General features: G+C 56.8%; 1 protein-coding gene across 1 annotated transcript in view; it reads right to left on the bottom strand.

The window, feature by feature from the left end:
* The window catches only part of ADCYAP1R1 (ADCYAP receptor type I), a 58421-nt gene extending 56287 nt beyond the window's left edge, over positions 1-2134 (bottom strand). Inside the window, exon 1 of the mRNA XM_023532037.1 lies at positions 1747-2134. The gene's annotated coding sequence lies outside the window, so the exon portion shown is untranslated. The remainder of the gene's footprint in view (positions 1-1746) is intronic.
* Between the last annotated feature and the right edge of the window lie 7340 nt (positions 2135-9474).

The following is a 9474-nucleotide window of genomic DNA, read 5'->3' as shown; positions in this document are numbered from 1 at the left end:
ACTGCTGCCAGCCTGAACCTTAGACAGAACAGGACCTTCATGGAGCCTTTAGCCCAATTAATCCTTAGAATTCAGGAAAAGGTCCTTTGAGACGTTCTCCACAGACACCTGCCCTCACAGGACACGGGGGCAAACAGACTCCGGGTCTTGTCCCAGACACAGACCCAAGGATGAACTGCCCTTGGCGGGGGAGTGAAGGGACTGGCCAGCTCTCTGGTCACCCCGCACACACTTGTTGACGGATTGGTTGGAAGATCCAGCCCAGGGCCTGTCCAGTGTGTTCTGTCTAATTTGTACGTTCTAATTTCGGCCTGCGTGCAGTCTGGCGCCTCTGCTTGCCCTCCCCAAGGTCAGTGGGGAACAGGAGCCCCAGATTCAGCTTGGAACTGTGGACTCTGCCCACCCAACCCCACCTGTACCCAGCAGCAAACTCGGATTGAGGCATCCTGGAAAAATCTGGATGCTGCTGCTACCCACCCCAGTCTGCAAGTCTGAAGCATAGTTTTCCACCCTCTTCTGAATCCTACAGCCACTCTGAAGACTCTAGCCTGACTTCCAGGATGTCTGTCTGCCTCTGCCCCACAGCAGCTCCAAGGTGAGTTGCCCTCCACCGACTGTGTGTAGCCCCCACCCCATGCCCAGCTGCCCACCTCTCCTGCCACACACACAGGGCTGCTCACCAGAAAAGCCAGATGTTTGTCTGTGTTTTGGGGGGTAGGCAGTTGGAGGGGGTGGCTTCGTGGACACTGTGAGGCTGGAGAAGGGGGAACTGACGCACTTACGCTGAAAGCACAGAAATGGTCTGGAGAATGATCAGGGATTTGCCACCTCCCCCCGCGTTCCCGAAGGGGGCCTGAGCTCCGACCAAGGATGAGGCTCCACTCCCCAGCTCCACCAAGGCCGGGCTCCCTCCTGAACGCCCAGCTCTATCCACTGGCGCCCTGGCCCCTTCTGACTCCCCAACCCGCGAAGGTCCCACCAGGATGTGGCCCCCTTCCGCACCTGCCGCAGGAACCTGTGCCTTTAAGGCAGCCAGCAGGGTCTCTGGTGTGTGTGTGGGGAGGGGGGGGTGTACTCCCTCAGGCCCCCAGAGAACGTTTCCTCGCGGGACCACCAGAGCTATTCCGACCCCAGCCCCTCCACGTCGCGGGAAACCGAGAGAAGAGGTTCCTTGGAACGAACCCGAATGTGTCACCATAGGGGGGCCTTCTATGCTGCCCCCACACCACCCCCTACTGAGCACATCGCTTGCTCACCCTGCAAACCCCTGAGGACTGCGGTGTCCAGCCCCCGGGGACCCTGGAGCGTTCCTTCTCAGTTCGCGTAGGTGCGTCGGTCTGTCCTGGGAGTAGGGAGACAGGTCCCTCCGGGTCGCTAAGGGTCTCTCCGCCGCAGCGCCTTCCCAGCCCCGGTCCTCCCCTCTGGCACCGGAAGGGGCGCGAGGTAGCTAGGCCGACCCCACCCCCTGGGGGCTGCAGGGATCGGGCGCCTCCGACATCTGCGGGGGAGGGGTGTCAGCGTGTCGCGCAGGAAGGGAGCAGCGGCGAAGGGGGTTTCATTTGGGATTCGGAGGGCTGGCCCCGCGCGGCCCTGGCCCCCTGGCCCGCTCTCCGTCGGTGGATGGCGCGGCGTGCGGAGACCGCCGAGCTGGAGGAGGGGGTCCGCAGTCGCCAAGCGGCGAAGGTTCTGGAGTCTGGAGACAGGGGACCGAGCGTGGAGGGACAGGGGCGGCGGGGCGGCCCTTACCTGCTCCCGGCGGGGCCTCGTCGCGGGGCTGCAGGCTGCGGGTCGGCCTGGGGCAGGCACGGCGCGGAGGGCGCGCGGCGCCGAGTGCGCTCCCCGCGCCGCCCGCGGATGCGGAGCGTGTGCGCCCAGGGGCGCGCGCCGAGCTCGGGTCTCGCGTCCGTGTGTCCGCCGGCCGTGGGTCCCTGCGGCGGCGTGTGCGTGTGCGCACACAGGGACCGCGTTCGCCCGGAGCCGCCGCTGTCAGTCACCACCGGAGGCCAAAGCGCGGCGTCCCCCGCCGGCCCTCGCCCGCCCCGCGTCCCGCTCGCGCCCAGCCGGGTCTGCCCTGCGGGAGAGGCGCCGCCTCCGCCGCGAAGCCAGGCCCGGGGCGGGAGGGAGGCGGCGGACCACCACCTCCCCCCGCGCGCTTCGCAGGCTCGGGGGTGGGGTGCAGGCCAATGGGCGTCCGGGGGAGGGGTTAGGCCGCTGATGGGGTGGGGGGGCGGTGGCAGTGGGGAGACGGACCCCACCCGTCGGTTTCGCTCGCCGGGAGGCAGACTCCAGCAGAAGCTGCGGCAGGGACCAGCGGGGTGAGGATGCGGAAGGCGAGAACCCCGCTCGGGCTCACTCATGGCTTCTGAGGTTCAGTCGGGGCCTTCCCGGGGCTCACCACTCTCCTTTCCATCATCCCCCAGGCTACGCAGAGCGAGAAAGCCCTGTTCTTTCTCCCTCCCACATCCTCGCGTTTCTGTCAGAGCCTGTTCCTCCTCCTCCAGGAAGCCTTCCTTACCTTACTCTCCTTGGGTCTTCTTCACCCCCATACCCTGGCCTGGGAAGATCAGCTAGCTTGCGGGGGCCTGCCTGGATGTCTTCAAGTGTGATCTGCTAGAGAACACCTCTATGGCAAGAAAAGGGGTGGGGGTCATACAGAGGAGCCTACAGCAATTTAAAATGACACTGCTCCAGAGTCAGACTGCCCGGGCTCCAGTCTCCGCTGTGCCAGGGCTAGCTCTGTGAGCTTGGGCAGGTGACTTGACCTCTCTGAGCCTCAGCTTCTTCACCAGTCTTGACAGCAGCATTAAAGAAGAATGGTACACACAACCTATAGTAGCTTTTCACCAATTTTTTTTCTTCAGTGATGAATAAATTTCTATTGCTACTGTTATTATGGTCCTGCTGAACCTCCTTCTAGTACAGACCAGTAAACTGAGGCTTAATGAGGGGAATGAACTAGGTCGAGGTCACCTACATAACCAGTCAGGGGTGGAACCAAGCCTGAGAACTCACCCCAGGCAAAGCACTTCCCTCTGCCCACCCCCCCACCCCCCCATCCCATTGCGGCCACCTGCCCCCGCTCTGTTTCTGGTCACTACCCCAGGCGGAAGCATCCCAAGAGCTCCCTCCACACCATCTTTTTGCAACTAGGCTCTGTCCTCCCCTACTCAGGTCGGTTATTGTCCAGCCTTCTCGTGGGCCAAATCTTGGCTGTGGGCGCCTTATTGAGGAAGCTTCAAGGAAGAGGAGGGACGAGAAGCAGACTCGAGCCTTTCCTTGGAGATTTCAGTTGAACTGAAGAGAAGAGGACTGGAAGAGAGAACAGGAGTCCATAATGAAAAGTTAAAAGATGTGAAAGTGTGAGCATTTCCCAGGCCCACACGGCAGGTCCATGGTTTCCTTCTACTGCACAGTGAACGCTGGCCGCTGGGACACCTCACTGCAGAGCTGCATGATTCACATTCCTGTCAGTCCAGGAAAACTTCCTGGAGGAGGAGAACATCAGTCTTTCTCTGTATCAAAAAAGCAGTGAGACCCCTCTGGAGAGAGGAGGGCCAGTTGTCATGCCAGGTTCAGACAGACAGACAGGACTTCCCTTTGGACCTGGCTACACCCCTTCCTAGCTTGTTACCCTAGCCCCTAGAAGCCTGCTTGCTTCATCCGCCTCCAGCCAGGGTTGTGAAGATCAAATGAGATGCTGTGTGTGAAAGTGCTCTGTAAACTGTGAAATGTCATTAGAGGGGAGGAAAGGCTGTCGGGAGCCTCGCTTCAGCGACAAGAGGGGAGAACGGAGCGAGGGATGTGGGGATCCTAGGAGCGTGAGGACAGGTGGAGATCAGAGTCACCAACTGTAGGCCAGTTCATTCTGGAAATGTCTGTGATCAGGCCCATCCCCTGGGCTCTGGGGGTCTGCATTCAGTTCCAGGTTTATTCCACACTCTGAATTCTCCAGAGCGCACTCTGGGTTCTGGATCCCCTGCTCGCTGTTCTGCGTCTCCAGATGTCTACCATGGTGTGGGCAATGAGCAGACTGGCACGGTGCACGGCTTCAGCACAGCTTCCTCTCTGCCTGGGCGACAGCCGGCCAGGGGAGAAGTTCAGCCGTGCTCTGCTCCCACTCCCTTCACCTCTTCACGGGCCCTGGTGGGAAGGTGAGCTCCTAGCTGGCCACAGCTCAGGAACAGTCAGGGCCCCAGGTGCCACTGTGTAATTCATGCCCCACACAAGAGGGACTTGACCAAGGGGCGCGGGAGGTTAGAAATCCAGCTCCCGCTCTGCCCACTGCCAGGCCTGCAGTCCACCCAAAAGGAGCACTGTTTCTAGTCAGTCTTGGAGGGGGCGCCTCTCTAATCTCCCCAGGTGCTACCTGGGCTAGAGGTCCTTGTGGATCGATCTAATCTGAGCCTATCTCGTAACATCGGCCTGGGGATGGCACGGAAGTGAGCATCAGAGCTGGGATTCAGGGCTTTGTCTAGCCTTCTTCTCTGTGAAAAAAAAAAAAAGATGCCTGAGCCCAGAGGGTCCACAGGGCTAGACTGAAGACATATGGGTAACTTTCCTATCATATTGGGGACTGAGGCCTGCGTCTAGGGGCCCAGCTTAGCATGCTCTACCTGGTCAGCCACCCCATCGTGCTGGAGGCCCACGCCGAGCTTTCGTGCCCTGGACTGTTTGTTCTCTGGACTGTCCTCCGCCCATGCAGGAAACAATCTTGGTTCTCCTTCAGCAGGAGCTACGCCAAGTCTGTTCCCCCAGACTGGACCTCCCCAATGACAGGGCCAAAACCTCCCTCATCCTCCAAGCCAGCCTATCCATTCCCACCTGGCTTCAGGATGACGGGAAGCTGAAGGAACCACCTTTGGGAATGGTCTTCTCCCAGAAGACCCATTGCATTGCCTTCTGTCCCCTAGGGAGAGAGGCTGGGGGTTTTCTCAACAGCTTTTCCCTTCCCTGAGGTGCTCACTGCCTCAGATCCCTTCCACAAGCCAGCCAGCCAGGCGGGCAGCAGCTAAAAAAATATGAGTTTTAATTGAATTTTCCGAGACGTGGCTGAGGGAGATGGATGCCAGGCTGCCCTACCCAGCATTCATCTCTCCTGAGCAGCAGTTACCTCTGCGAGTCCCGGCCCCCGACCCGACCCCACCCGGCCCTTACGGGGGTCCGGCAAGGAGAACAGCACATTCCAGGACACCTAGGGGGTTTTACTGTAAATAGGTGGCATTCGCGGGACACTCCCCTTGTCCTGGCCCATTGTTTCTCAAACCTGCTGGTGCTACAGAATCCTTGAGGAGCTTTAAAAATATAGTCATGCCTGAACCTCCCCACCCAAGATCATTAGACAATGGGTCTGTGGTGATGCCTGAGCCAAAGTATTTCCTAAAGCTCCCCGGGGATTGAAACGTACAGCCAAGGGTCAGAACCACAGTCACAGGCCTTCTGCTAAATGCTTTGCGTGTGAGTATCCCAAGGTGGCATGCTCAAATGTCCACGACCCATTTGAGGAGTGCTGAGATACTGTCCCTCAGCCCCCTGGGTAGCCATAAGCAGCTTGCTCCACTTTCCCCAGGAACTGTTATTAATGTTTGTATCTAGCTTTCTCCAGGGCATGAAAAAGGATGGGGAATAACTGCCTTGTGTGCATTAGCCCATGTAATTCACATCTGGGGAATGTCATGGCTTTGAATGCCGGGCTGTGCAGTATGTGTTTCTTCCTATGGAGGAGCAGAATGCTGATCCTGAGTTACTTCTCACTCAAGCCAGTGAAAGCCAGAGGCCTAGACTGCGCAGCTCTGGGGAAAATCTGATCACTTCCTGCTTCTGTGCCAGAGTCAGACGGCCGAGGAGACTTTGAGGGGCCCCAAGGGCCTCAGGGAGTGACCACCGGAGGCCTGGAGACACAACAGGGCATCAGTCGAGACATTTAAAACGCTGAGCCCCCTGAAGCTGCGTGAGCCATGCCCGTTGCCCCATAAAGGTCCTCTTTCCCCGATCCTCAGACGGCAGGGACAGTCCAGGTGGCAGAGCCCGGGCTCCCCCGGAAGAGCACCCATTCCAGAAGCAGCTACGGCAGGTCAGATGCACTGTCATCCAGGAGGGAGCGTCCTCATCAGATGAACTGTGCCATCTCAAGCCTTGTCAGTTACCCCGTGGACATTGGGCCTCCAGACCCCAGGGATTCTCTGAGACAGCAAGGCAGTGAATGTCTGATTCTCTGAGACAGCAAGGCAGTGAATGTGAGACTGCCCAGATCTGGGGTTTTCAAGCTGTGTTCCAGAAGATCTAGAAATCCTTGCAGCTGCCTCGCCAGAATCCTGGAGTACAAGAGGAAGGAAGACCTGCCTTCAGAGGTCCAGGGAGCTCCACAGAGCTGAGGAGTCTATAGAGCTTCTGCCCTGGCCGCCGCCCCCACCCTCCCACAGGACATGACAGTGGATAAGGGTGAGCAAAGGGAAGACTGTCCAGAGTAAGGGAGATGGGATCAAGGGACCAGCGATTTAGAACTCTAAATTCTAAGTATCCACGTGCCCCATTTCACGGATGAAGTAAACGAGGCTCAGAGAACAGAAATGATTGGCTCGAAGTGACCAGGCTAACTGTGGCAGAGCTGCGGCCACATACCAGGTCTCTGGGCTTTGTGTCCTGCGCTCTCTGCTCTGAACCAGGATCCCTCTTAGGAGGGGAGACACTTTCAGGGAGCTGGACGGTTTGGGCGTATTGGGAATGGGGTGGCGAAAGACGTAATCCCTTGAAGGCTGGAGTAAAAGCGAGAGAAGGGCCACGTGCCTCAATCTCATTACCTATGTGCATAAATACGCGCATGATGCCTGGTGTCCAGATCAACGTGCGCCCAAATGTGCATACTCACTGCTGCACATGAGGATACACTGCATATACAAACGTGCATTTCCGTCAATACACGTGCCTGGAGGTGCAGTCCCATAGGGTCCGAGCACGCTCACATGCACACACAAGGGCGCCATCCACAGCTCTGTAGTATGAAACTACATCTCTAGCAAGATAGAGATGGTTTCTCTCCTGCAGAATTACATGGAGGCAGGGGCCTTTTCTGCGGAGGCAAAGCTTCACGGCTGCCAGGCAAATTCTCATCAGACAGTGACACTTATTCACCTTGCGTAGTTCCCTCCCCAGGGACTCAGCTGTTTACCCATGGGAGCTGGATATCCTGCAGGGGACCCTGGTTGAAGGGGAATGTGCTATTTCTCACCTTGAACTTGGCTCTGCCCCCAGGGCTCTTCTGTCTCCCCAGCTCTCCTCCGTCTTGGGCACGCTGTGGACCTAGGATGCAGTGTTCTGCTGCAGAGAAGACCCCTCCTGGGCATCTTACAAATGGGCCACATCGCGTGTGCTCGAGAGCCACGTTGCATGTGCCTTGCTCCCTGGCTGTTAGGGCCTTGTTCACTGCCCTCGATCTGCCTCCAGCTCCCGTTGGGGGTGGTGCCTGCGCCTCCTCTGCCTGTCTTCCCCTCCTCCTTGCGGGTCCCACAGTCAAGGCCAGGTCTCACTTGCTGATGCTGCACTTTCCTCGGAGCCTAACTTACCTACCTTGGAAATAACAGTGTGCCTGGCTCTAAGTCCTGATTTCAACGCAGGGCCACAGCCAACACGGATGTGTGGAAATTACAGATAATTCGTGTGGGAGGAGGCAGAAACCAAGAGGCACACGGGTACAGCCGTTCCCAGCAAAGCATCTCAGGATAATGAGGGGCCCATGACAAGCTGAGCCTTGACTCGGTGTCGTGCAAACGATGCTGATAATTATATTAAAAGTAGGGCAAATAGACTGTTCTTTGACGACCAACTTTGGGAGTAGGTTGGCAGCTGATGAAACAATCCTTTGCCATGGCTGATAGGATCATGCCTGCAAGGAATTCACCGGGGTACAGGGTGGTGGGATGGGGGACTCTAGGCCCTGAGCGGGGGCTGGGAAGGTAGTTGGAGCCAGTGGGATGGGGTGGACCCGAGGCCTTGTACACACCAAGGGGCAGGCTTTGTATATCAGTATCTATCACTGTCTGACAAGTTACCATAAACTTAGCAGCTTAAAACACACGTACTGATTATCTCACGGTTTCCCTGAAGCAGGAGTACGGGTCGGGTCCCCTGCTCAGAGTGTCACGAGACTGCAATCACAGCGTCGGCAGAGCCTGGGGGCTCACCCAAGGCTCGGGGTCTTTGCCCAACATTGTTGCAGAGCCTGTTCCTCATGCTCATGGGGCTGGAGCCCTCAGCTCTCCACAGCATGGACTTCTTCAAGTCCAACAGAAAGGATACTGCCGCCTCTCCCTTTGACCCCTAGCCCCTCTTTTAAAAGGCTCCCCTGATTAGCTCAAGCCCTCTCAGGACAAATTTAAACTTGACAAATTTAAAGTCAACTCATTAGGGATTTTAACACCTACAAGACCCCTTCCCCTTTGCCACATAACTAGCCTAACCAGAGAAGTAAAATCCCACTACTTCTAGGTCCCATCTATCTTCAGGAGGAGGAGTTTGTCTGGGCTTGTACACCGAGGGGCAGAAATCACAGGGCCTTGCAATTCTGTCACAATTCCTATCACCTAGAGACTAGAAGATGAGGGATGGGGTGGGGACTACCCGTTGACCACAGCTTCCTGAGGTCAGAGCCTGTGTTGGTTTTGTTTGTCCCCAGTGCTTGGCATAAAACTCAAGAAATACTGATTGATTGATTGATTGATTGATTGACTGATTGATTGAATAAGTGAGTCACCAGCCCCTACCTTCATTGTATGGGTGGGAAAGTACAGTTTCAAGTCATTCAAGGCAGCAGATGACACGGCCGAAACAATGATAACACTATCATTTACTAAACACTGACTATATGCTAGGCACCACATGGGATTATCTTACTAGCTCCTCGAATCATCAAAAAGCTGCATGATTAGAGATTATGGTTACCCAAAGTTTACAGATGAAGAGACCAAGTTTCTGGCAGGTGAAGTACCTCTTTTCCAAGAGCGTTGCTAGCGCTGTCACAATGCCAGGACTCACAAGCTCCGTCGGCTTGATCCTGATGTCCTTGATGCTTTTTTTCCCACACTGTGCTGCCCGTGTCTGCAGGCAGAACAGACTGAGAGCGGCATCAGGAGCCCAGGTGTGCGGGACGGTCAAGGATGCTTGGCCATCTTCCCTGGCGCCTCTGCCCACCACTCTCCATTCCATCCCAGGGGGATTGAGTCATCACTCTGTTTCACACTGGGCCTGACAAGTGGGGAGCTGTCTCTAATTACTCATAATTAGCCAGCCTGATTAATCCTGTCACAAGGGGACTGTTTCTTTTAGTTCTTTCCTTTGTGTTCTGAAGACACTTCTGTGCAAAGAAGGGGAGCTATCTATGTGACCAGGGAGAGGACACAGGCGAATCTGACCAGGGCGGGCAAAGGGGTCTTCGATGACTGCAGGGACAAGCATCTCCCTGAGCCTGACCCCTCCCACCAG

The sequence above is a fragment of the Pteropus vampyrus genome, unplaced genomic scaffold (assembly GCF_000151845.1).
Source record: "Pteropus vampyrus isolate Shadow unplaced genomic scaffold, Pvam_2.0 Scaffold75, whole genome shotgun sequence".
Lineage (NCBI taxonomy): Eukaryota > Metazoa > Chordata > Mammalia > Chiroptera > Pteropodidae > Pteropus > Pteropus vampyrus.
The sequence above is the reverse complement of the archived record's forward strand: the minus strand, read 5'-3'. Positions and strand labels throughout refer to the sequence as shown.